The 27,237-nt window shown below is 40.2% G+C and overlaps 1 protein-coding gene across 1 annotated transcript in view; it reads right to left on the bottom strand.

Moving 5' to 3' along the window:
• Window positions 1-27,237, bottom strand: part of TENM2 (teneurin transmembrane protein 2) — a 1,431,609-nt gene that overhangs the window by 1,202,580 nt on the left and 201,792 nt on the right. Inside the window, exon 2 of the mRNA XM_074960653.1 lies at window positions 18,256-18,330. The gene's annotated coding sequence lies outside the window, so the exon portion shown is untranslated. The remainder of the gene's footprint in view (window positions 1-18,255; window positions 18,331-27,237) is intronic.

Raw genomic sequence — 27,237 nt, 5'->3', positions numbered from 1 at the left:
CATCCTCAGACCTTCTTTGCCTTCCAACTACTGTAGATCTTATTGCTGTTGTCATTCTTCTTTTATAGGCTTTTCTTGTTATTTCTTCACTAAAAACCCAAATGCGTGATAGGAGCTATCCAGCCAAATAATGAAGAAAGAGACGGTCCCCGTCTTGAAGAGTTTACAATCTAAGCATAGATGAGGGGTCCAAGAGAAGGGCAAAGTTTACAGAGATAAAATCATGTGGTTATTTAGGTTTGTTTTGCGTGTGTTCTGGTAATTTAAAGAAAATACAATAGTTATGCTGTTAAGAGTCCAAAATGTTGTTAATGGTTGCTGCATGGTTATTCAGTTAATCCAGTATTTCAACATCTTCACACTGTACATGATTTAGCAATACCTGAGGATGCAGAATTAACTGGAAAGAACAAGCGGTTATTAGACCTATGCAAAACATTCACTTCAAAGCTCAGATACTTTAAACTTAAAATGGGCTTGAAAATTATTGCATTTGTGAGATCCTCAGCACATGGTCACACACTGTTCACCCCAAATGGGCTGGGATTGTTTGAATTAGTTTTTTCTTTGTGGTCAGTCTCTCACATCCACCTGCCCAGGTCTGAGACCTTTCAATGTTTTTGGGTGATCTGGCTCACACACATCTCCAACTCCATCTGGGTGGCTCCCTACTTTGTCCTTATGGATAGAGTTTGTGAGTGTTTTCATTCTGATACAAATAGTTCAGAAAAACAGTGACCCACCCCGTGGTGCTGCATTTAATACTCTCAGCTCTTGTCCTCAATAGCCAGACTTAAAAGGCGGAATCAATTTCAGCACTTGGAGGAGACATGGGAACCTATTTTTAAAAAAAGATATAAAATGGTCAGACAACACATTTTGTCTGGTAAGCCAGAAGACATCTTGATGATCATATACCATCTAAAATGAAGGGAAGCCTGATTGCACTTAGTCTCTGCCAAAAGGTTGAGGGCCCAATCCAGCTCCCAATTAGGTCACTGAGAGTATTCCCACTGATCTAAATGAGAGCTAGAATGGACTGCAAACAACTTACTACTGCTTAACCCATAACCTCAAAGCACTCATCTTTAGTGACCAACAGAGTCACATCTCTTATACCCATGTTACTCTTTGAAAAGGTGCCCCAGACAGTAGCAGTCTATGTATTCATAAACCTGATTTATGTTTACTGTATCACAGAAATCCATGCAAACAAATAAATAAATAATTCAAGACAAAATAAAAATAGGTAGATACTGCAAATTTGCCTAAGAGACTGAAGATATTGTTCCCCATTAAGTTTAGGATCACAGCTGTGCCTGTAGTTATAGTTTCACTTCTGTACAGCAAAGTTGCTGCAGGGAAATTGTTTGCTAACGTTGAAGTGTGTACAAAGATAGAGAGTAATGGGGAAGGTTTACAAAGTGCAGTTGTAAAAAGGGAAAAAGAGGGGAAAATAAAAACAGTTGCCAAAGGAAAGGACTACAAACGAAGAGAGCACAATATTGGCTAGGTGAAGAATCAGGAGATGAGGAAGGAACTAATCTCCAAAATTGTGGTTATTGAGGGAGAAGCACATGTCTAAATGGCATTAATGCAGACATCTCTTCCTCACTACTCATCCAAATGTGTCACTGGGGGCTTAGAACAGACCTAGTGCTGCAGGATTCCCTAGTCTTAATCTTCTATTCATCTAAGTAAGATGCTAAACAGGACATAAATGCACTGGAGACTGCTTAGGATTTCATAAACATCACTGATTAATGCATCAACCCTGCAAAGGGCTCATAGAAGTGGATCCTTACATCAGCCATCTCTACTGCATGACAGCAGATGGCAAAAAAATGGGTGGAGGTAAACAATGACAGGTCAGTTCCACAGCATGATCTGGATCTCATGGTAAGCTTGGAGAATAGCAATGAGCATTCATCAGACTTCAGGTATATTTGTGCTTAATATAATGGATCTGTTGTTACCCTTAACCTGTAAATAATTATACGGCAGCAGTTTGACTCAGGTGTCTTGTTGTAAGACACTAAACATTCTAATAAAAATGTGTTTTGTACACTATTGAAACACACCTACGCTGCTAGCTAGCTATTCTGTGTTCCTATTTGGCTTTCACTTACAACGTGTGGATGGGACAATGAGGAAAACCTAGTTTTTAATCCCCAGATCCAAAGCCACAGAGATCCATGAAAAGACTCCTGATATTTCTCATTCTCTAACAACTGATACTAGTTTTAAAAGCCATTGACTTTTTTTTAAAACTGGATTTCAAATATATAAAACCAAATCAACTGTAAGAGGCTAGAAGAGCTTAAAAAGAATTCAGCTCAAAGAACCATGCACCTGTAAGGGTTCCTGGTGGGACTTGGCTTTTGTTGTGGTGGTTATTTATTGTTTGCACTCTAGTAGCCTTAGAGCCCCAATCATAAGACAGGATCCCACTGTGCTACATGCTGTAGAAAAACAGATCCCTGAGGAGCTTACAATCGAAGTATAAGACAAGCGAGAGATAGATACAATAGACAGAAAGTGGGAGCACCAGGTAACAATGAGACAGAACTGGCTAGCGTTAAAAACAAGCAGCTGTAGCACACTAGTTGCCTAACCACTGTCAAGTTTTTGTAGGCATCACAGCAGAGGAGTTTTCAGGAGGGATTCGGAGGAGGACAATAAGGTGGTGTAGAAAGTATTTATGGGGAGCTCCTCCCCTGCATGGGGGGTTGCATGGGAGAAAGTGAAAAGGTGTTTTAAAATTTAACATTTAAGTTTAAATTTAATGGGCAATGAAGGCAGGCACAGCTGCCATAGAAGAGGCAGGAATTTAAACCTAAATAATGTATAGGAGATGATAGGTAGGGTGGAGATAGGCTGTGAAGGACCTTAAAAATGAAGATGATTAGTTTGTATTCATTGTAGTGGATGAGGAGGAGCCACTGGAAGACCACCCAAAGAGGATGTTGTTACAATGAAAAGCCATGAAAATGATCGGGAAGGCTTGTATAATCCACCATAAAATTGAAAACTATTTAAAAATTTGAAAATTCACCTAAAATCCAAGTTTTGCCATGAAATGGAATAGAGATTTTTCAGCTGAAAATGGAGATTTGCCTGTCTTCTTTTGAGACAAATACATTGTGGTGTTTGTCTGCTGCTCTAAACAGGATCTGAGCATGCTTTTTTTTGGGTTGGGGTGTGGCAGTCTACCTGTTTTCAGCAATAGAGAATAGATATTTTGCCTACTTTCCCCAACAGGACACAGTCTTCAAAAAAATAACAAACCCCTCTTTCCTTAGTGCAAAACTCTATACTCCACTTACATTATTTGTTCTGGGGGCAAGTTGGACAGAGTGATATGAAGGGCTGAGTTTCACACTTGGGAAGAAATATTCACATATGCAGAGGGCCAAGGAGAGCCCAATATGCAGCAATACCGCTACAGTTGTGCTTGCAAGATGCATGGGGAGCAGACTACTTAGAGGCTTCCTAGGGGGACTCAGAAATTTGTGCAGATTGTGGATCTGGACTCCATGGTGGCCCATCCATTAAAGCAGGAAGGGGCTGTGAGCTGTTCAAGGGAAAGGCCAGTGAGTCTGTGAACTGCAGAGAACCCTCAGCTGCAAAGCCCACATAGGGGAGAGTATTCTGGAGCCAGGTTGCTACTCAAATTCACAAGCTATGGACTAGCTGTGTGGGTGCACTGTGCTCTGATTCTGGTTTGGAGAGAGAGGATTCTGTATTCCCCACGGCTATGTTAGCTTCTGTCCCCAATACAGAGCCCAGTTAGTTAAAATCTGACAGAAGACGGATGCAAATTTAATCATTGTTGTTTGCGGATTAAGAAATTCACTGTCACAATCTGAAGAAACTTCTGTCCCAACCCATTAAAATAAAAACTAAATAACATTGCCTTTCACAGCTATCATATTCTGCTCAGTAGCATGTTAAACCATGAACTGAACTATTGGGATCAGCATTTGAATCAAGATTAGATATAAAAGGAATGCATCAATTTACCAAACCTCGTGGGGGAAGGGGTTGTCTGTTAGAACATTTTCTTCCACAAAAAAGCATGACTAATGCATCAGAGAGGAAAAACAAAGAACAGAAGGCAACCCCAGACTTTTAAAACAGGGTCATTGTGTTGTGGTTAATGACTAACACTAGAAAGTGTCTAGAAAAGCTGCAGCAATAAGCATAAGGGAAACTGAAGCAATAGCAAAACCCATTCACAGTTAGGAAATCTCTCTCTGGTATCTTTGACAAGGAGGCTCAGCTGAAAAGGGCGGATACATGAAGGCTGCAGAAGCAGCAAACAAAATGCTGCACTGATTGAGTTATCACGTAATTGGAGTGCCCTTGAGCCACTGGGGAACAACCAAAAATGACCACCGACTGAAGGGGAATAAGTCCCTCTTGCTTAAAGTGAAAACTCAAAGGGAGTTGGCATCAAGTCTGAGAAAGCTGTGATGACATGAAGTACATTAGCCCCCATAACTAGATGAAATTATGGACACTGTTTGAGAGCAGCCTGGTGTCTGTAGGTGGCATTTTGAAAAGGATAAGCCCTTTAAAGAAATTACAAGCACGAAAGGGAAGCAGTGATGTAATAACTAATGCTGAACACATAGGAACTTTCACCAAGCAAAGACTGAGCAAGATCCTCAATATTTGGCCCATTGGGGATGAACACAGATGTAAATTGTACACACCAAAGCAGCAGCCTTTTCTATTTTCCCTCCTAACCATGATCTTGCTGTAATTAGGACTCTGGTCAGAATAACAGAGACAAATGCTGCTCTGCAAACACTTCCATGTATAATGTCTGACTGCTGTGATCACCATTACAATGGCATCATCTACCAAACAGTGCAATCTTACATACTACAGTTCTTTCCTGCACTTAAAATAGGAAGGAACTTTGGTAACTGTGGGTAAATATTTACTTTTAATGGTGATCACTGTACCCATCTTTCTTGAGGAGCCTCTGATTATTCTTTCAGGGACCCCTTTCCCTACTCCCTCTCAGATGTAAAGGTAGCGTCCAAATATAAGGCTTTATTTTGTAAGGAAAAAGGATAAAGCCAGCGGAATATCCTTTGCTTTCAGCAACACAAATCTGGACAAAGTGAACAGATATGTTGGTTTACAGGACATTGAATAGTGTACCAAAATGAATTGAAGGACATATTTATTGCATACAAGGGGTATACTGCAGGCAGGGCAATACATCACTGGGTGACCTGACACAGTCAATCGGGCTAGAATTCTCAGTAGGGCATTTTGTGCCTCAGACTTTTTTTTCCATTTCCCTGAAGCTCCTGCACCCCTCACCTACTTCAACTTGTTTAGCAAAGCACCTTCTAAGGTACAGCTAGGCATATCTCCTAGCTATTAGAGGGATAATTTCATCAGCATAATCTCCTTCACAAGACTGTTGAAAACTGTAGGATGAAAGGGGAACTGTGGAGATTTACCTACTAATTAGTTGCTCTTATTCAGAAGAGTAAAATAATTAATTTTAGGACGCACTACCTCTTATTAAGACCAAATTAAGCCGTATATCAAAGACTAATTAAATGCCATTATTCCATCTCACTGATGAGTTTTGATGCTTGATGAATAGGTTTGGGTGGAAGATGAACACATTGGCATAGATTTCTAAACCAGACATATAAATATAGAATAAGAAGCTGAGTAAAAGGAATTTTGGATTATCTAAACCTAACACACTTATTGGTATTTCTTCACTTTGAAGTGGCACAAAACAAAATATTTAATTACTGGCTCAGCTTTGTAGGGAAGGAAAAAGACAGTGCAAGTGTTCACTCTTTAAATTGCATATTTAAACACTTCAGTAATTTCCTTGGCATCGAGGACTGGGTTTGTGAAAAGGGGTACATTTTTATAGCATATTTCTCAGTTTATTCTGCAGCTCTTATTATTTGAGATTCCACTGATAAGAGATACTATTTAGTTGTGCTGTTTCTAAAAAACATTATCAAAAAACAAAACAATTGTCCCCTCCCTTCACCTTAAGGACTATTTGAATTCTTCATTCTCAGGTTTATTTATTAGTGAATACGTATAAAGTGAAAGGACTACACGCCTCCGGCTCTCCAAAAGAGTCTACAGGCTGAGATAAACACAACACACAGGGAAACAGAGTTTACTTTTTAGAAAAAAATATTGTGGGAATTGAGATTATTAATAAGGCTTGTGTTTTTGACACTTCATTCTCCACTTCAATGAACTCGTTCACTGTAAAATAAATCTTTAATAATCCGGTTGTTTGTTTGATAAAGAGGGCCTTACACTAAAATTTCTCTGTGCGATGTAAATCAATTCATAGCTATAATCCCATCAGCCTAACCCACAATGCCAAAACTGTGTCTTCAGGATGGTATTACTCTGACAACACAAACTGATCATTCTGTGTAATCTATGAGGTCATGACCCCACAGATTATGGTGGGCTCTCTCTCAAATTCCCTGGTGCTCTATAATGCAATGTCTTCTGGATAAATCACAAGATACCCACAGAAAGTAATGATTTCACTACACCTCTGGGATGTATTTGATTGTCTCTAATAGTTACTTTCACTGGCAGTATGATAATTTGCAAACAATAACATCAGTCATATGTCACTTTTGCACTCATTACTGGCCAAGGTATAACCCTCTAGATCCAATAATCTATACTTTTCAGCATCTAAATTAAATGTCATTCTGCACTAACTGTAGGATATTCATCTGAAACTGAACTTTTGCCGGTATAAGATGTGTTTTAAATTATCTGAGGGACATTTACCCTTGAATTCTTTTTGCATTAATACAAATTGAAGTGGCAGAACTGCAAAAACAACAAATAAAATTTGTGCAAATGAGGAAATAAAATATCATAATAGAAAAATGAGCAAACTATTTTGTAAGCAATTGTTACAGAATGCGTGGACATGACATAAAGGTTGCCGCCATTCTGTGTAATTTGCTACATAAAGCTGTGGAGCAGAATTTCTACTTGTGTTTATTCATTTGGTGAGAAATGATGGAGTTTGACATAGTCTGGAAATTCCTACTGAATATTTAAATGGTATTATAGAAAAAGATAAACTTTTAAAAAAACTTCGTAAACGGTGTGATGTGGTATACAAGCCCGACACTGGATAACAAGGAGTTAGGCAGCTGCTCTGGGCTCAGGCAGCTCCACCTTGCCACACCTGCAATGCATGCATAGGCTAGAGGAGGAGCTTAAAAGGGGAGAACTGCAGCTTGCTTGTGGCAGATCCAGAAAGAGAACAAACGTTCAGCCTCTGAAGAAAGGGCTGACTAAAGGCAAGAACTTCTCCCAGATGACTGCTGCCCGAGGCCCCTCCCTCCCAGATTCTGAAGCACCCTGAGAGGGGATCATTCCCCTTTCTTTCCTATTACCTGTGTTTATTTGCATTAATTCCACTCCTTTTTGTTCATAGACTACCCTGCACGGAGAAAGACTTTAAAGTGACTGGGGAAGAGATGCTTTGCCAATCCTAGCCACAAGGAGGTGCTAGCTGTGAGTTAATTCTTTCACAACAGAAAAAAATAAAATGAAAAATACCCAGAGTGTTACTTTTAACTTTTTAAGTATCAGAAAGGTAATGACTGGACACAAAAACCTGTGTGTAAACATCTGCCCTACCACGGAAGCAGCCATGCTACTGGGATTGTTGTTTGCAGTGCAGTTGCAGCCATTTTGGTCCCAGGATATTAGAGAGACAAGGCGGGTGACCTGAAGAAGAGCACTGTGTAAGCCGAGTGCTTGTCTTTTTCACAAATAGGAGTTGGTCCAATAAAAGATATTCATGACCCTGGGAGACTCTCAATCTCACTGATAGAGGAACCCCCATACTGTAACTCACATCATTGCCCTAATATACATCTCAAAGACATCATGCAAAGTATCATATGGAAACTGGTGACAACATGCTGGTCCTGAAAATCATTGCCTGATGTGTGTATGAGTTGTGTACAAGGAGTTATAGATATGTTCTGAAAATATGTTCTTATAATGTATTGGGGAGGCAGTGCATAATCTCGGCCTGTCCTAGACAAAGGAGCTTATTTACCTGTCTTACTGGCAGGCAGAGGACAATGACAGTACACTTACATATAAGGTACACAAAGCCATTAAACAAACAGGAGAGAAGACAGTTTAACAGTCATGCTTGGGGACAGACTCTACACCCTAGAAAGCCTTCCTGGCTCTTAAGGCAAAAGTAATGAACATTTTGGATAATATAAGGGGAGCAAAAAGACCATTTAGTTATCCATCACTGAGGCGACATAAGCTACAGCACCCTTTGGGCCTGTGAAAATTGTATTCCCTAGTCTGGATGGCAACGGGTGCTGATAACTTGATGTAACTAAGGAAACTGTTTAGACAAAGATTGTAACGTGCTAAAATTAAGTTTTAGTCACTAGAAAAAGTGTTTTGTTGTTTTATTTGTAACCATAGCTGTCTTTTGTTCTTGCTTAGAATTTCTTAAATCTCTGTTCTTTGTTGTTAAACGTATTCTTGTCTTACTACAAAACCATCTCATGTGTTTTAAAATGAAGTGTGCGTCTTCAGCTAACTTAACAGGCTGATGTGAGCTCTGTCTCTTTGGAGGCAGCAAACAATTTCTGTAGGAGTCCAGTGAGAGGGTCTGGACACTGCAAGGAGATATCTCTGGGGAACTGCGGTTCACTGATTGTTACTTGCAAGGCAAGGTTTAGACTGGCAGAGTCTTGAAGAGTTCGCTGGCAAGGCAGACAGGCTGATATGTCAGGGAACTGACACACAGCTTGGCAGCCGCAAAACTCCCACTTTTGCTAAGACAAAGTGGTATCATAGTGGCTCACAGTTCTGGGTGTCCTAAGCATAACATCATAATTACCTCACCCACCTTGTCTCTCTAATGCTACTGGGATGCATTTTGATTCAAAACCTCTCAATACCATGGAACCAGAGTTTAGCAAATCTGCAGCTATTCCTCCAACATTGTGGCTGAAGAAAGCTCTCTGCCAACATTTTCCTCTGCACTCTACCTCTGTGGATCCCTTCTCCCTATATCCCATCCGTGATGGCTTGCAGGAAGCCCCACACACCTGGTCCCTGCCTGCTGCATGGGCTAAAATAATCCTGCCGCAACACTTTACCCCATTAGGACTTCTGCAGGCAGCCTCTTTGCACCACCTGGTGACAGAAGTCTCATACATTCAGGCTTTGCTGGCATACTAAACGTTACTCCAAGTCAACCCTAATACTCAAGTTATTACTAGGATAGTATTCCAGCAATCCCTAGACTGTCCATTTGGTTGGAGTAAGAGGCCTTATTAATAGGTTACAAAATGTTCTTGTGAGGAAAGGAGGAACTTTGGGGCACCATGCTAATGTGATGGCCCCAGTCCCTGTTCTGTTTCTGTGACTGGAATCAATAGAGCCTCAAGTCTAGGAGACAAATGGGGAGGCAGAAACAGTCTCATCCTCCATAGCCTCAGTGAAGTTGTCCATGGGAAAGTGGCTGGAAGTAGGGTCAGGGTTGAATACAAAAGCTATCTTCCAAAGAAGGCTTCCCTTATATCTGTGCCGGAGAGAGTTGACAGGACTGGTAGAGATGAGGTTGCCACACAAAGGCCATGCTGGGCAAGAAGGATGGTGGTTCCACTCAACATTTCATTACAGGCAACTGATGTAAAGGTCATTTGTATGGGGGAAGTTAAATGCTACTTAGATATCTGATCTGACATCATCTTAAAGGGCAAGGCTTACACTCAAAGTCAGCAAAGTAATTTGTCTTTGCTCCCCAGCATACATACATAAATAGAAAAAGTTGACAACCCTGAATTTTCCCATCTTAGCAGTTAATCTAAGTGCCCCGCAGTAACACAATTAAACCAAGTATCACACTAAAAGGATTACTTAGTAATGCAGAATTTGCTAATTGGCAAGCTCACTAATGCACTGGCATTGTGATGTGTCAGAGACCCAACATCAGGTTTATATGCTTTCATTTTCCCAAAATATGGTAGGTTTGGTTCCTTTCTGTGAGCATAAATAGGAAGGTGGAGTTTTGTACTCTTCTCTTCTCACTTTGCTAGCACTGATAGACATTTTTGTTCTCTTTTATGTGTTTTTATCCCCAGTGACGATCCTAGTTTTGTGTTTACACAATTGATTCTTTTCTGTAGTGTTTTACATAATAATCTTAGCAGTACAGAAAGCCAGTTCCTGAAGGGGAAGAGAAATTATTTCAGCTCTACAAACATAAATGAAAAAGGATTTGGGGATTAATAAGCATTGAGGTCAGAGTTCCAGGTATAGAGTTTCATCATCCTAGATGGAGCTTTCTCAGGAAGGTGGAATACCTTCCTGAATTCCTGGGTGTGCCTAGGACCTTATGGGTTTCAGCTAACATCTACTTTTTTTGCACACCAGATAATATTGCTGGCTTGTGCATGGGTCATGCAGTGCCATGGCCCAGCTCCTCTCTGATCCTTTTGCAAGAGTAGGGACACATCACCCCCTGCATTCCCCAGTGGACTGCAATTCAGACTGGTGCTTACACAGGACTTTTGAGAGTCAAAAAGTCTCCTATGTTTATTCTCACTTCTACTCCACCCCTACTTAATAGCCTGGCAGAATCTGCCTCTTGGAAAGTGAAAAACATGTTCCTATAGGCCATGAACACAAAATGAAAACAACAAAAACATCTGTGGTTTTCAAAACCAACACCAACTGAATCAGATATGATTCTCAGTTTTACCAGAAGTGAATGGGTTGCACTGGTGTACAGGAGAGAGGCAGGGTCCATTGTTCAATTTTATATTCACTGACAAAAACCTTTGTTAATGCAGAGTTAAGGATGCCTGGTAGTATCACGTGCCATCTCAGAACACCAACTTCAACAAAATTCAAACCTTGGAAAAACAGGAAATACTGAGTTAAGGTACACACCAACACAACCTGAACTCGGCCTCCTCTTTGAGCACTGACCCAATATGCCCATAACATACATTCTCACATTCTGCCTTTGCAAATAGTGCACATTACTTAGGGAATAGGACACATGACAAAGGGAGCAGAATGTAATGCCTTCTCTTTGCTAAGGCAAACCTTATTATTTAGGTGAGCTGTACTGAAAAGAAGCTACCTGCACCTATTCTACTCTCAAACACTGAGCCTACACCGCAGAAACAACCCCACATTTGCGAAATTTTGCTATCCCTTTACCCCCTTTTATCACCCCTTTAGTCTTACCCACAAGATTCCTTCCAACTCTATACTTTCACTGACCTCTCACTTAACCCACAGACCACTCTGAAATCCCACCTGACTGCTGACAGCATAGGTGCTGGAACTAAGGGTGTTGGGGGTGCAGCAGCACCCCCTGGTTTGAAGTGGTTTCCATCATTTACAGGGTTTACAGTTTTGTCTAATGGCTTTCAGCACCCCCACTACACAAATTGTTCCAGGACCTCTGGCTGACAGTAGCCATGGAAAAAATAACTCTGTGCACGGTACTGACATTTTACAAAAGCCAGGGCAGAAATGAGGCATATTGAATCCCTCAAGGTGCACATGCACTACTTTCCTTTGTGCACACCCACCCAAAGGATCAGGATCACCTCACATCATGATCACAGCTCTTCATGCTCCTCAAATTAATCCCTCCACCTTTCAAAAGAGCTACATCTAATACAGTACATGCAGCTGGAGTGCATGCAGAAAATTCCCAGTAGCTATTGCCAACTTCAGGGGGCAGAGTTAAGGTTCAGTGGGCATGTCCCTGGTTTTCAGAGGTTTGAGTTTTGCTGAACTTGATGTTATGGAAAGTCATGAGACACCACCGGGCAACTTTATCTCTGTGTTAATGAAATTTGTCTGTGAATCTAGTAATAATGGAAATTATCATTCTCTATTACAGTTTTTGCAGAAGATATCATGAGATTGGAGTGATGAAGAGACGTGAGGGAAAAATAAGTACATGGGAAATGGAAGACGTTGATCATTTTTTAAAATGCATTTAACTTAAACCATAAATTTCACTTTACATTATCTTTAAATAAAAAGTCTATGTAAAGTTGATATTTTAGCAGAAACACTTGTCTGATGCATACTGAATTGTCTTTTTGAATCATATTGAATATTTGAATAGTTGTGTGAGATAATTATTCTTTTCTGTGTGACAGATCTAACATGCTTTTTGTGTCTGAAATATTTTGTATTTCATTTTTTATTTTTAAAAAGGAACTGTGTTTTAAGGCGTGGACGAAGCTTTTATGTATGACACTTTTATTCCCATTTCCTTTTGTACAGTTCATTTTCCTGCTTAGTGCAACATAATACCCGATTTGTTTTATGTATTCAATTTAGTAATGCAAGCAAGGTTGCAAAGGTCATAAAACATTATGCTGATTCTATAAATTCCATACAAAAAACTCCCATTGAAACACTTTCATCACATACAAAAATTCCAAAGCAATTCACAATGCTAACACACAAACATAAATCCAGGAGTTCATCTAACTATCCAGGACCATAACAGGCAAGGGAGTCCATGGTGACATTGCAATCCATTGTACCATTGCCACCTGTCTCCTGTAAGAGGCAAGCTGAATTTTCAAATGAATCAAAAAATGTACTGGAACTTAACAGTGAGAAGATCTCAACACATGTGCAATGTTTCATGTTGATTTTCAAAGGATTAGCACTTTAGCTGAGGAAATCTAAGTAAACAAACATTCTGGAAGACCAGTGAACAATGAAGAGTAATAGGCCAGCTATAATTAGTAATAAAGGCCTTAAAATAAATGTATCCTCTTGTGACAGTGTTGGTTGAATCCTTACTGTGTTCTGGAAATAACAGAATATTTTTTTCCAGTGTAACTAAAATGGTAATTAAAAGCTGATTTACTATCAAAGATAACCTCAAGGTCATAACGTAAGTAGCTGGCTGTGAAGTATTCCCATCAAAATCATCTGAAAGATTCTGCCCTACTCACAAGGTGGTAGGAGGGCAGAAGCCAAAGAGAAATCAGATTTTTTTTCGGCTTTAGAAGGGGTTACGTATGAGGAAAGATTTAACAAAATTGTAATTAGTTTGTTTTGAGAGAAAGGCAATTAACAAGGCGCTTGACAGAAGAGTTTAAGTGTAGTTATCTGAGGGATATTATAAAATTAAGTTTAATGATCTATTTAAGGTAGCTTGAAAGACCAGAACACCACAGAGCAAACAGTGGATGCCATTAAAAAGTCACCATTTGCCAACGTGTACCATGATTTTACCAGAATTATTTCTTATTCTCTCCATCATAGCAACTTTGCCCCATGTATATGGAAAAATGGATACTGATGCTCTTGGAACTACAACTGTTGACTTCTAACTATTTTTATTTCCATTTTCAATAGTTTTATTCTGTTTTACAGTGTCTCCAAATGCTTCAGTATGGGAGGGAAGGAGGTACTTTATATAATTATTGAGATTCTTTAAAAAATGTTAAATGAGGTAGTAAAAAACAGTACATCAAACCATTCCACACATCACGGGCCCATGGCCTACTTCTGGGCCTATACCACTATATAATTTAGGGCTTGTATATATGGTGCTTTATGCATGGGAAGTTGGAGTTTAAATCTACAGCACAGTAGCAGGTTGTGCACTAAGTGGCCATGTGGACCCTGCTGCCATACATTAAAAGTTCTGTAGTGTGCTCTGACATATTGTATTAGGTCTAAGTGCACTGTGGAACTTTTAGTGAGAAGCAGCAGGGTCCACATGCTCACTTAGTGCACAGGAGGCTGGTGTATTGTAAATCCACAATCTACCTTGCTGCGCACTAAGTGGTCATATAGACAAGCCCTATAGGATGTAGTTCCTGATAAATATGGAGTTAGTACTCTATTACGAATTTCATCATGTGTTTTCAGTCTAGTTTAACTAGACTTAATTTGGTTTAAACATACCCTCATACACCTACCCATATAAACAAGCCACTAAGACCTCAATCTGTAATAAGCACTCCACTGGTAGATCCCTGTACATACAGAGAACTCAGTACAGGATCAGAGATCTGTGACATCATAGAGATGGTTTCTCTAGCAGGAGACACTTCCAATCCCTGTTCTTTATCTGTTCAATTGACAAAGAATCTCCAGGGCTGCTACAATCCAACACCTTCTGCTATCCATCTTCCAAGAACAATCACCACTTCGAAGATCAATTTCAAATACTGCCAGACATACTACATACAACCCCCCACAAAAAACAAACAAAAACAACACCCCCACAACCTACAGTTAAAGACTATTAAAGTTGCAAAGTCAAGCACTCAAAAGGTTGAAATTGCAATATTTAAGGTCACCTGTGAACCTTAATTTGGCTTCCTTATGCATAAACAGTATGATACAGTATTTAACTACATGATCACATACATTTTTTTTTTACTATTTTTTGGAAATAAACAAAGACAACAGAGTTTTATAACTGACAGTGTCAGGCAACCGTAACTATAGGTGTCATTCCTGTGCTGTGTATATTTGTGAAAAACACATTTTTACACAAATTTGCCCTAAGTGTAAGAACCATCACAGCAAGCAGTGTCAACATTATACATATAATTTTCTAATTCTGTGTATAATTCAGTAAGGTAACGACAAAAGGATATCAACATGCAGGAAGAGAAAAAATTGGAATAACTTTCTCCTTTGATTGGCTATTTTCCTTTTTTTACTCCTGAGTGGATAATACTTTCATGTCAAAGAATAAGTTGGCTTCAAAGTAAATTATATGAAAATGATAAATTATTATATATTTTGTATATACACATTGGTCCAGATTCTTTAGTTCACTAAGGCTTCTTTGTGGCCCATATGGGCCTAAAAGTGGCCTGTGATGATCAATGGCTAGAGTTCAGTGAATTTAATATAGTGGAATCAGTGCTGGCTTCTATGCCAACTGACTTCTCTTCTCCCAGGTTAAGAAGCAGGAGGGGAATGTGTTAGGGATCTCCCAGGGCAGAGCGTGGGTGAGAAAGAGAAGTCAGGAGACATGGCAGAGTGGAGCTATTCTACATCTGATCCTCCAATGGCCCAGATGGACCTTCCACCAGTAGTGCGATAGGGCTGCTCCTGTGAAAACTAGTCTACACGGGCAACGTTTAACCGTGGCAGCACTTTAATGTGGCTTGTGAAGTCATGGCAGAGCTCTGTGAGAGAGCTCTCCCAGCACGCTAAAAAACCCACCTCCACGAGGGGTGTAGATCCCAGTGCTGGGAGCGCAGCTCCCGCACTGGCGCACGGTCTACACTGGCGCTTTACAGCGCTGAAACTTGCTGCGCTCTGGGTGGTGTTTTTTCACATCCCTGAGCGAGAAAGTTGCAGCGCTGTAAAGTGCCAGTATAGACAAGCCCTACTTGTATCGGGACCAAGCGACTATGAATAAGGTATGAAATTGTGTTTTCAATGTAATGGAGAATCAGGGCTATAAAATATCATATCATATGAGACAGTAGTACATCCTTCGGGTTTATGTGACTTTTAGTATTGGTGTTAAAATCTGATAAATCAAAGTGGCGACCCCAGATGAGCTTTTGTCTCCAAACTGGTGCCCTCATAAACAATGTGATTTACTTATGGAAAGAATTAATATAATAATTTTTTTGTTGGTAAATCATTACTGATGATGACCTTTTGGTGAACTTTGATACAAATGTAAGATTTCAAATTGTTTTCCTCCCCTTGTAATTAGCAGTGCATAATTAATGAGCACATCAAATTTCAATATCATAGGTGAAAAAGACACATGAGCAATGGCTGTTGATAAAGTCAAGTCAGATTAAGAATTTTTGTTCACGTACTCTATGGCCCGTAATGAAAGAGCATACCTGATTTCAAGATTCTAGATCAATGTGAACATGAAAATGAATTGCCAGCCACGCTACAGAATAATCACTTGATGCATTATGATGCTGGTTTTCCATCATCAAAAGTTCTAATCCTATGGTTTTCTAGGATTCTGCAAACTTTTATTTTCCCTCATGAAGATGAGTTAATTTTGTTCCTAGCAGTCTCTAATAACTCCTTTTCTGTAGTCTATGTCCAAAATTTCTTAATTCCTATTCTTTTCAATGATTTCAAACGTTTATTTTTATTTGTAGCACTGCATTTTGTTTTACTGCCTCTTGGTTACCATCCAGAAATCGCAATAAAGCTGCACCTGGACAGGATTCAGATATTTTGTTTCACGGGGAATTCAGTGATTTCAAATTTTTTTTTCCTATTCCAAAATCATCAGCCCTAACAACCCACCCTCAAAATTTCCTGTCTAACAAAATAAAACAAAAACAAAAAACTAGCTTACGGTCTCTTAAAATACTTAGTTCTGATTTGACTTTTTTATTTTATATTATATACATATTATATTATATAAAGAAATTGAAACAGAAAGTAATTTTGAAATGGAATATTGAAACACTGTATTCCAAAAAGATCAAAATACATTTTTGATATTATGGAAATATTTTTTCCCCCCAATTTTTTTCGACAAAGATTTGTTGCAATCAACATATTTCTGTGAAACTTTTTACTTAGACAAACTGATGTTTTCTGATGAAAAAATATTCCATCAGAGAATTTCCACCCATCTGTAGTGCATAGACTGTCTGCAGGTTTTCACTCAGCAGCTCTTCACAGCCTTCAGTTGTAAGGAATCCCATGGCTGGGTGCTACCTTCAGGCTTTCTTCCCCAGACTCAGATGAAATCATGGAAAACAACATTCTCAAGCAGACATTGGTACCTCTAAAGTACTTGCCTTCCAAGAAAGGAGTATAGTGAGCTTCAGTGGGAAACTTGTGACAACCAGTCACCTTTCCCTATTTATCCTAAGCATCACTGGCTTCTGCGGCTAGGCTCTCTCTGGCAACGTTTCCTTTTGCTAGCAAACCACAGCACTAAAGATCAGATGGAGAAGAATTAATTATGCTAGGGAAATGCACTTGAACAGTAAAAAAAAAGTCAGTATTTCATCCATGAAACCCTAAGCAGCTGTGAAATGCACAATCATCTTGTTGCATTGCTCCAAACAATATATTCATTATAAAAATAATAGCCAATGCATGAACTTAAAACAGTTATAATTATGCTCCCCATTTTGAATTCCCTATTTTTAACCAGCAGGCATACCCATTTTTACCTGGTTAATTTGAATAATGCTAATTCCTTTGTGCAGGATGAGAGCAGAGATTCTTTATTAAAAGAGACTGCAAGGACTATAGCAGGTGACATTTCAAAGAATTTCAAACAAAAATGTCAGAATTCATGTGTTGTTTTAATTTACACAAAGGCAACTGAAATCCTGCTAGATTTTTATATTGCATTCTGATTGGCTCTGAGAACATGAAGCCGACAATAACACAATTTGTACCTGACCCTTCCCACCTCAAATCACAAAAGATATCAGCATAACTTGGAACACAGACTGATACGTTTTAAGGCCAGAAGGGACCATTACGATCACCTTGTCTCACTTCCTGCTAAACACAAGCCAAAGAATGACACCAAGTAATTTCTGCATCAAACTCAAAACTCCTGTTACTAATTTTTTTTAAAAGTATAATGTACTTGATGAGTTTAAATCAGATAAACACCCATTGCCTGACTTCAGAGGCATCAAATTAAGCTGAAAAAGCTTTTGGAAACATAAGAGTGATGAAGGAGGCTTATCCTACACACCCACTATCTTAGTACTGCTATGATCACTTCATGAATAAAGAGCATAAACCTGCCCCCATGAACAGCAATCACAATTAATCCTGAGAATTTTGTTACTAGAAAAGGAAGCCAAAGAGTAAAGTAGATGAGACAAGAAGTAGCCAGCATTACTAATAATATTAGCTCAAATTTCAGAGGCCAGACACATCACTAAAAGGACGCATAACACACAGATAAAGATCAGGCTGGATACTTGGACCAGACAGGGCAAAAGAGGCAAAGATCATACAAGTGGAGAAATGAAACAGTAAAATGTGAAGACTAGGATGCAAAGTGGAAGCTGTGGATGATATTAACCCCTCCCCCTCCAACAACAAGATTTGCAGAGGTATTTACCATCAAGACTGAGAGAGAATACTGCTGCTGGTGATGAATATGGCAGTATACAGAATTCTTGCTGAGCAAGAAACAGTTTCAGCAATTTTATTTATGACACACTTTCTGTCATTCATAAAGATTACCTTAGAGGAGATTTTCAGCAGGGGATGCACTCTGAAAACATTTCACAGAGAGGTGTTTGGATGTCTTCGTCGAATCTGAAAAACAGAAAATCACTAGTTAAAGCTATCAGCTTATGACACAATAGTAGCACTGGAAAAAAGTGATTGAAAATATCCACAGAAGAAATCTGCTCACTGCACAGAGAATGTGACAAAGAGAGAGGTAGATTAGTGGGTTTATCTCAGAAGTGACAGATTTGTACATTTCAGAAGTACCATGCTGAAGAGGGTGATGGAGGGGCTCACATGAACAAGAAGAACCTGTGGTTCATCAGTAGCCATGGGTTTTGATTTTGAGTTAAACTCAGTTCTGAAATCGTAAGATTAACCCAATAAAGCAATTTTTTTCATAAATCTCAGGTACTTTTTCTGGGAAGTTGGAAGCAGCATTGGAAAGATATCAAAATAATTTAACAATCTGTAGACAGGTTAGGAAAGTAATGAAATGACAGATGGAATACTTACATTTCTAATCTCTCTTATACAAATTAAAAAATAGAAGCAGATTCTGCTGGCAAGTGACTTGGTCTTATATGCAGCTTGAAGGCTGCATATTCTTTTCATTCATCATTTAAAGACAGATCATCAGGAAGTCATTACACTGCAAAGACTGGGCCTCTGTACAAATGTGATATAATTAAGCGCAGCAATATGCAATATCACAGATAATAAAACAGAAAATGGTTTGCAGTATTGGACTTGTCCTTTGAGTGCATTACGGTGCCAGGTTTAATCCTGTCAGCAAAACTAAAGGAAAGAAACATGTTTCCCGGTCCCTGTATAAAATAGATGTTGGCAGCTTAGAACTGGCTTCGAAAACTAATGTTAAGTTTTGAGTTGTCCTTTTTTATAGTAAATTCCAGTGGTTAGTGAAACTTGAGTTGTCCTGTAACCAAAATTAGAGAGCCAAATACTGTATCCCAAACTTTTAGAGAGGTTTATACTTCTCAGAAAAAGAAGTTCAGGGATCTCGCAGTTTCTCACAGAGACTATATTTAAGGAACAACAGCAAATTATTCCAATATGTAGTAAAGATAGGAAGAATAAAAAGAGGCCACGGTGGCTGCATCAGGAGCTCTTTAATGACCTGAAAATAAAAAAGGAATCCTATAAAAAATGGAAACAAGGACTGATTGCTAAGGAGGAATACAAAAGAATAGTGCAAGCAGGAATACAAAAGAATAGTGCAAGCATGTAGGGACAAAATCAGAAAGGCTACTGCACAAAATGAGGCACACCTAGCAAGGAACATAAAAGGTCATAAGAAGAAGTTCTGTAAATATATACGGAGCAAGAGAAAGACAAAGGATAGTATAGGCCCACTACTTAGTGGGGAGGGAGAACTATTAATTGATGACATCAAGAAGACTGAAATGTTTAATGCCGATTTTATGTCAGTTTTCAATAAAAATGTTAATTGTGACCAGATGCTTAATACAACTAATATTAACAACAAGGGGGAAGGAACACAAGCCTAAATAGGGAAAGAATAGGCTAATGAATGTTTAGATAAGTTAGATGTATGTTACTTTGGTGTGGCCTGACAAAATTCTAGGGTACTGAAGGAATTAGGTTGAAGCAATCTCAGATCCACTAGCAATTATCTTTGAGAACTCATGAAGGATGGGTGAGGTCTCAGAGAACTGGAGAAGAGCAAACATAGTGCCTATCTTTAAAAAGGGGAACAAAGAGGAGTGTCATATGTAACTCATGGGAGGTAGCTGTCCTGCTCTGTTTGGAAGGGTGGTGAACTGTGTCCTGTTTTAGGAGCCACACTTTAAGAAAGATGTGGACAAATTGGAGAAAGTCTAGAGCAGAGCAATAAAAATAATAAAAGCTTAGAAAACTTGTCCTATGAAGAAAGGTTAAAAAGACCGGGTATGATTTGTCTTGAGAAAAGAAGACTTCAAATATGTTAAGGGCTGTTATAAAGAGGTTGGTGATCAGTTGTTCTCCATAGCCTCTAAAGATAGCACAAGAAGTAATCATTCTAATCTGCAGCAAGGGCGGTTTAGACTAGATATTATGAAAATCCTTCTCACTATAAGAATAGTTAAGCACTGGGATAATTTACAAGGGAGGTTGTATAATACCCATGTTGGGCGAGTTATATGAACAGGTGAGATAGAATCCCTGACCTAGATCTGTCAGGAATGATCTAGGTCAGGGATCGGCAACCTTTGGCACACAGCCCACCAGGGTAAGCCTCCTGGTGGGCCGGGCTGGTTTGTCTTCCTGCCGCGTCCACAGGTTTGGCCAATTGCAGCTCTCACTGGCTGCGGTTCGCCACTCCAGGCCAATGGGGGCTGCGGGAAGGAGCAGCCAGCACATCCCTCAGCCCGCACCAAGTAGAAGTAGCAGTAAAAGGGAGAAGTGGGTTCTAGCTCAAAGCTTATCTTCTGATTCACTGGTCAGCAAATGCTATGGCTTCTTTGGAGGCAGCATAATCAGCTCTTGTAATACCCTGAATCTGATAAATACAATAAAAGCTACAATGCCAGGACCACATATTGATGACATAGACAGCACGCAAGGCTCAGTTTTTAAAGATTGAATAATCTGAACTCTTGCACAGGGGCTTCTTGCAGTACTGTTGGTATGGGATAGTGATAGGGCACCACTGTTTGAAGATATTTGCATCCTGACACCCTTGGCTGTGAGGAAGGGTCTGGCCAACTTGAATCTTTGCATGAGCATGAGTGTGTGCATGTGGTTAAAAACAAAAGCACAATCAGGACTATTAGCCCTGGTCTACACTAGGACTTTAGGTCGAATTTAGCAGCGTTAAATCGATGTAAACCTGCACCCGTCCATACGATGAAGTCCTTTATTTCGACTTAAAGGGCTCTTAAAATCGATTTCCTTACTCCAACCCTGACAAGTGGATTAGCGCTTAAATCGGCCTTGCCGGGTCGAATTTGGGGTACTGTGGACACAATTCGACGGTATTGGCCTCCGGGAGCTATCCCAGTGTGCTCCATTGTGACTGCTCTGGCCAGAACTCTCAACTCAGATGCACGATTGTTTGCCGTTGCTCTGACGCAGGGAGGGGCGACTGATGACACGGCTTACAGGGTTGGCTTACAGGGAGTTAAAATCAACAAAGGGAGTGGCTTTACATCAAGGAGTATTTCAGGCAGGACTTCACGGAGGGTTCCAATAAGAAACGGTTCACCTAAGTTATTGTTCTTATTGGAACAAGGAGGTTAGCCTGGCCTCTGATTGATACATGGCTAGATTTACCTCGCTGCACCTTCTCTGTGAGTGACTGCAGTGTGACCTAGAGGAATGAGTCCCCTAGACGGGGGGCGGGGTTTTGCAAATGAGTACAAAACAAATCTGGTCTATTTCTTGTTTTGATCCACTCCATCTATCTTTTACATCTTTGGCTGGCAGCAGACGGTGCAGAAGGACTGCATGCCATCCACATCTCATGGCTGCTTGGCAGAAGATGCTACAATAGGACTGCTAGCCATCCTCATCACTTGCCTGCCCGGCAGAAGATGATGCAATAGGACTGCTAGCAATCCGTATCACCTGCCTGCTCACCATAAGATGGTTCAATAGGACTGACTGCAGGACTAAAGAGAATGACCTGATCAAGTCACTCCAAATTTAGTCCCTGCGCCCATGTCTGCCCAGGCGCTCCTGATCGACCTCACAGAGGCGACCAGGAGCACCTCGGACATGACGATGACGGCTACCAGTCCTATTGCACCGTCTGCTGCCACAAGGCAATGGGTTGCTGCTGCTGTGTAGCAATGCAGTACCGTGTTTGCCAGCACCCAGGAGACATACGGTGACAGTGAGCTGAGCGGGCTCCATGCTTGCCATGGTATGGCGTCTGCACAGGTAACTCAGGAAAAAAGGCGCGAAACGATTGTCTGCCCTTGCTTTCACGGAGGGAGGGAGGGAACGGGGGCCTGACGATATGTACCCAGAACCACCCGCGACAATGTTTTAGCCCCATCAGGCATTGGGATCTCAACCCAGAATTCCAATGGGCAGTGGAGACTGCGGGAACTGTGGGATAGCTACCCACAGTGCAACACTCCAGAAGTTGACTCTAGCCTCGGTGCTGTGGAAGCACTCCGCCGAGTTAATGCACTTAATGCACTTAGAGCATTTTCTGTGGGGACACACACACTCGAATATATAAAACCGATTTCTAAAAAACCGACTTCTATAAATTCGACCTAATTTCGTAGTGTAGACATACCCTTAGTGAGTTTGATCAGCTTGTTGATATGTGAGTAGCAGGAGTGCTAGTGCAAAATAGGTGAATTTAGTTTGCTTAATTTCAACTCATGGGCTTAAAATTTCAATTCATCCTCAGATATTATTGACTTCATGTTTTGATTAGGAAAAACTGATAAAATGTAAAGAGAAAAAGCAGAAGGAAGCAAAAAAAAATCAATGAAGAAACAGGAAGAAAAACAGAGCAGAGTGAAAACCAAATAGATACAGAGGTAATGTGCACTGTGATAAAGGAAATGGAGTGGACCAAAGAAATATCCTGATGAAAAGATAAATATACCATATCTATACTCTCTATTGAGCCCCAAAGGATCTAGCCATGCTTTTGAGAAATGTTTGTACTCTTGGTACACAACAAAGGCTGCCCCATAGCTAGAAAATGTGCTTTTGTTTTATTTTAATGACCATTGAGGGTGAGAATGAGGGGGTGCAATTAATAACATGGCCTTAAATTACAAGGAAAAATTTTTTTGAACTCAATATAGTTTTTTGAAACCCACAAATAGTTTGAGAGATTCACAAAACCTCAAACACTGTTAAATTTCACTCATTCCTATTACATAAACATATTGCTTCTTGTTCCCTGTTGTGCCTGTCCCACTTCCTTCTTATAATTAAGTTTTATTTTGAAATTTTATTAGCATTCTACTCAGACTCCTTAAGAGAAATCTTCTTATTGACAGATGTGCCTAAACCACAAAATTCAGATCTGGAACTAGATGTTAATCACCTCAGAGAACAAATGTATTCCGATATGGGTTCAACCAATTAGACAGAAAGGGAGTGACAGTGAAATCTCCTGACTGAGTTGAGGTTCTGAACTCCTACCAAAATTTGCGGGCCAAAGAGTTGAAATTCAGGCCTATTTCAGATTTTAATCTGCTAATAAGAACAAAGCAGCTCGATAGCGTGAAGAAAAGCTGCTGGGGACTCACAACAACTACAGTTGCAGGTGTACTGGCTTATTTTTTGTGGGATTGCTCAAGAGTAATCTTAAAGTATATTGCTCAGAATCCCAATTAAAGTGATAAAGTGTCAGGAAATCAACTGAAAATTAGTTTCTTGCAGTATCTCTTAATATCCACAGAAGCATATTTCCAAACACTTGTGACACATCTCCATCAGGATGAATCTCCTAGGAATTAGTTATGAATGATGCAAAATAATAGGGCATCATGCTCCCACTATTCTGGTTCAAGCACAGCATTTACCCAGTAGGGTTGCAAGATGCTTCATGTTCATTAGAATGACAAGTTTCCATTTACCAGAAGATATTAAAAAAAGCCCTGTCAATATTATTTCCATCAACATCATTTTCACAAGATTAATAAAAAATTAATGAAGCAGACAGAATGTAGTAATCTGGTTAAATATTAATTTTCTATTTTCTTTAAGAGCCTGTCTGCTGAACTTTGAACACCTTCAGTTTACTGACAACATCACAACCCATGTTCCATTACTAATGCTCCCAGTGGCCTCATATACTCATTGAGTGTCAAACTGCCCATGAGCCTGAGCAACCATGCACAATTATTCTCTTAGACAAAGGGTAACTGAGCTACTCCAAAGTGATACAGTCCACCCATGAGGAAGCGCAAGCATGTGCACCATTCCTCTGGTCAAAGCTGGAACCTAGTCACCAGAAAGTGATGGTTGCACTAATTCCACCATTAATATCTCCTTGAGCAGTGCAGGCACCTACCCCCACAGAAGGAAATGTTTATTCAAATTGAGTACTACCTTATACCACCAGTAGTCCCACTGACATCAGGAGGACTGTATACAAAGTAAAATGCTAATCAACCTGAGTGAGATCATCAAAATATGGGCAAGGAGATGTGTTGACAATCTCAAACAACAGTGCACCAAATGTCTGCTCTTTGGCTTTTTTCAAAGGCAAAGAGAGGTTTCTGATGTATTTTATGTGTGGATGTATAAATAGGGATGGGATGAATCACTTTTTATTGTCGGATACTAAATATTATGATATACTGTTGTTGGATAACACATTCAAATCTGAATTTTAAGACCCATGGCACAAAACCCTTCCCTCTTTTTGAACATAGTGGGGTTGGTTACTCTGTGGATTTTGAGGAATGCATCCAGGACACCAATGCTCTGCCTGGATTTATTCTCCAGTAAACCTATGGATTTGTGCTGACTTCCAATCCATACCCTCCTCAGAGGAGAGGAGGTTGCTATTCTATTCAGGTTGCTATACAGCCTTCATAACCGTAGTATCTGAATGCCTTCCAACAGTGCATTTAAGCGACGTGACTAATATCTGTTTCATGTGGTTTGTTCTCTCTCTCAACTTCTCCCCATGGGGAGAATTGTGCATGCAGTGCAGTGTTTTGTTTTGGTGTTTCGGTAAGGGCTGGCTATTTTTTGTATATGCTGCTACGTGTTTATATTACAGAAGCCAAGGCACTTGCAGCAGAAGACAGTGATGTTTGTCAGGATCTCAGTACCTGTGGTAGTTCATTCCACAGTATCAGCCCAGACACCAAGAAAGTGCTCTCTCCTGCACAAATAAGCTTTGTCTTTAGGTCAGAAATTTCCATTGTTCCTGAGGTTAGCCTGAATCTGGTGAGGGCAGGAAGACCATGACAGCTATCAGAGATACATATTGCCAGTATTAGGGAAAGCGGACAAGGGTAGGTCTGTCACCCTGTGGAGATGCTTTGGTTCTCTGTGTATCCTTTGAGAGCCACAGGTTTTGCTATGTGCCTGGGGTCATATGTGTGTTTGGATGGCAATATCTCAACATCTTCCATAGACATACAAACTCTGCACACAGACTGGACGAGGAGTTGGGAACTCTTCAAGTTGAAACGTTAGGCTTCTAGTGTAAAACCACCTCTCCCATGGGTTTCTCCATAAAAGGGAATAATACTATCCTAAATACAGTATACAGTGCAACAGAGGAGATAGAAAACCTGCTGAAGAATCAGAATAGCCTTTAGTACTTCATGTTAAGTAGGAGGACACCATTCTTCAAAAAGGAGCCAGTGTCTGTTGTCAGACTTCACTTCCTGATAATCAGGCTCTATGGCAGTGGTTCCCAAACTAGGGGCGCAGCTTGTTCAGGGAAAGGTTCGGCCGATCGCAGCTCCCACTGGCCGCGGTTCGCCGCTCCAGGCCAATGGGGGCTGCGGGAAGGGCGGCCAGCATGTTCCTTGGCCCGTGCCACTTCCCGCAGCCCCCATTGGCGAAGAATGGCGAACCGGGGCCAGTGGGAGCCGCGATCACCCGAACCTGCGGACGCAGCAGGTAAACAAACTGGCCCAGCCTGCCAAGGGCTTTTCCTGAACAACCGGTGCCCCTAGTTTGGGAACCACTGTTCTACAGTGATGCGAACAGTATAAACCCCTATATATAATAGAATTCTTCAGCACAGCCTGTAGGACTGGAAGCAACCTTTACAGGTCATCTAGTCCAGTCCCCTGCACTGTGGCAGGACTACGTATTAGCTAGACATGCCCTGAGAGGAGTTGTCTAACCTCTTCTTAAAAACATCCAATGACTGAGATTCTACAAACTCCCTAGGTAATTTGTTCCAGAATTTAACTCTATTACAGTTAGGAAGGTTTTCTGAAAGTCTAACCTAATCTATCTTACTGTAATTTAAGAACATTACTTCTTGTCTGGTCCACAGTGGTTAAAGAGAACAATTTATCTCTCTCCTCTTTATAACAACCTTTTACGTATTTGAAGACTTATGTCCCCTCTCAATCTTCTCCAGACTAAACAAACCCAATTTATTAAATCTTTCCTCGTAGGTCATGTTTTTTAGACCTTTAACCATTTTTGGTACTCTACTCCGGACTTTCTCCAATTTGCCCACATCTTTCCCAAAGTGTAGTGCCCAGAACTGGACACAATACTCCAGTTAAGGCCTTCTCAGTACTGAGCAGATTTGAAGAATTACTTCTTGCATCCTCCTAACACATCCCACAATGATGTTTTCTTTTTTTGTAACAGTATTACATTGTTCACTCATATTTAGTTTGTGATCCACTATAATCCTCAGATCCTTCTCTGCAGTACACCTTAGCCAGTCATTTCCCAACTTGATATCATCCACAATCTTTATAAGTGTACTCTCTATGCCATTATCCAAATCATTTATAAAGATATTGAATAGAACTGGACCCAAGACAGATCTCTGCAGGACCTCACTGATATGCCCTTCCAGCTTGATTATGAACCATTGATAACTACTTTCCGAGTACATTTTTCCAACCAGCTGTGAACCACCTTGTATTAGGTTCATCTATATTTCTCTAGTTGTTCATGGAGATGATCACGTGAGACAATATCAAATCTTACAATACAATATCGTACTAAAGTCCAAATATGTCACATCTACTGCTCCCCCCCCCAACCCATAAGGCTTGCTACCCTGCCAAAGGAGGATATTAGGTTGGTTTGACATGATTTATTCTTGACAAGTCCAGTTGACTATTACTTATTACCTTATATTCTTCTAGGTGCTTACAAATCGATTGATTATTTGCTCCATTATGTTTCCAGGTACCGAAGTTAAGCTGATTTACCTATAATTCCCTGGGTCATCCTTATTCCCCTTTTTATTGATAACACATTTTTATTTGCCCTTACCCAGTACTTGAGTATCATGTCCTCCATGAGTTCTCGAAGATAATCGCTAATCAAAGAGATCTT

Source organism: Natator depressus, chromosome 8, assembly GCF_965152275.1.
Source record: "Natator depressus isolate rNatDep1 chromosome 8, rNatDep2.hap1, whole genome shotgun sequence".
Taxonomy (NCBI): domain Eukaryota; kingdom Metazoa; phylum Chordata; order Testudines; family Cheloniidae; genus Natator; species Natator depressus.
The sequence above is the reverse complement of the archived record's forward strand: the minus strand, read 5'-3'. Positions and strand labels throughout refer to the sequence as shown.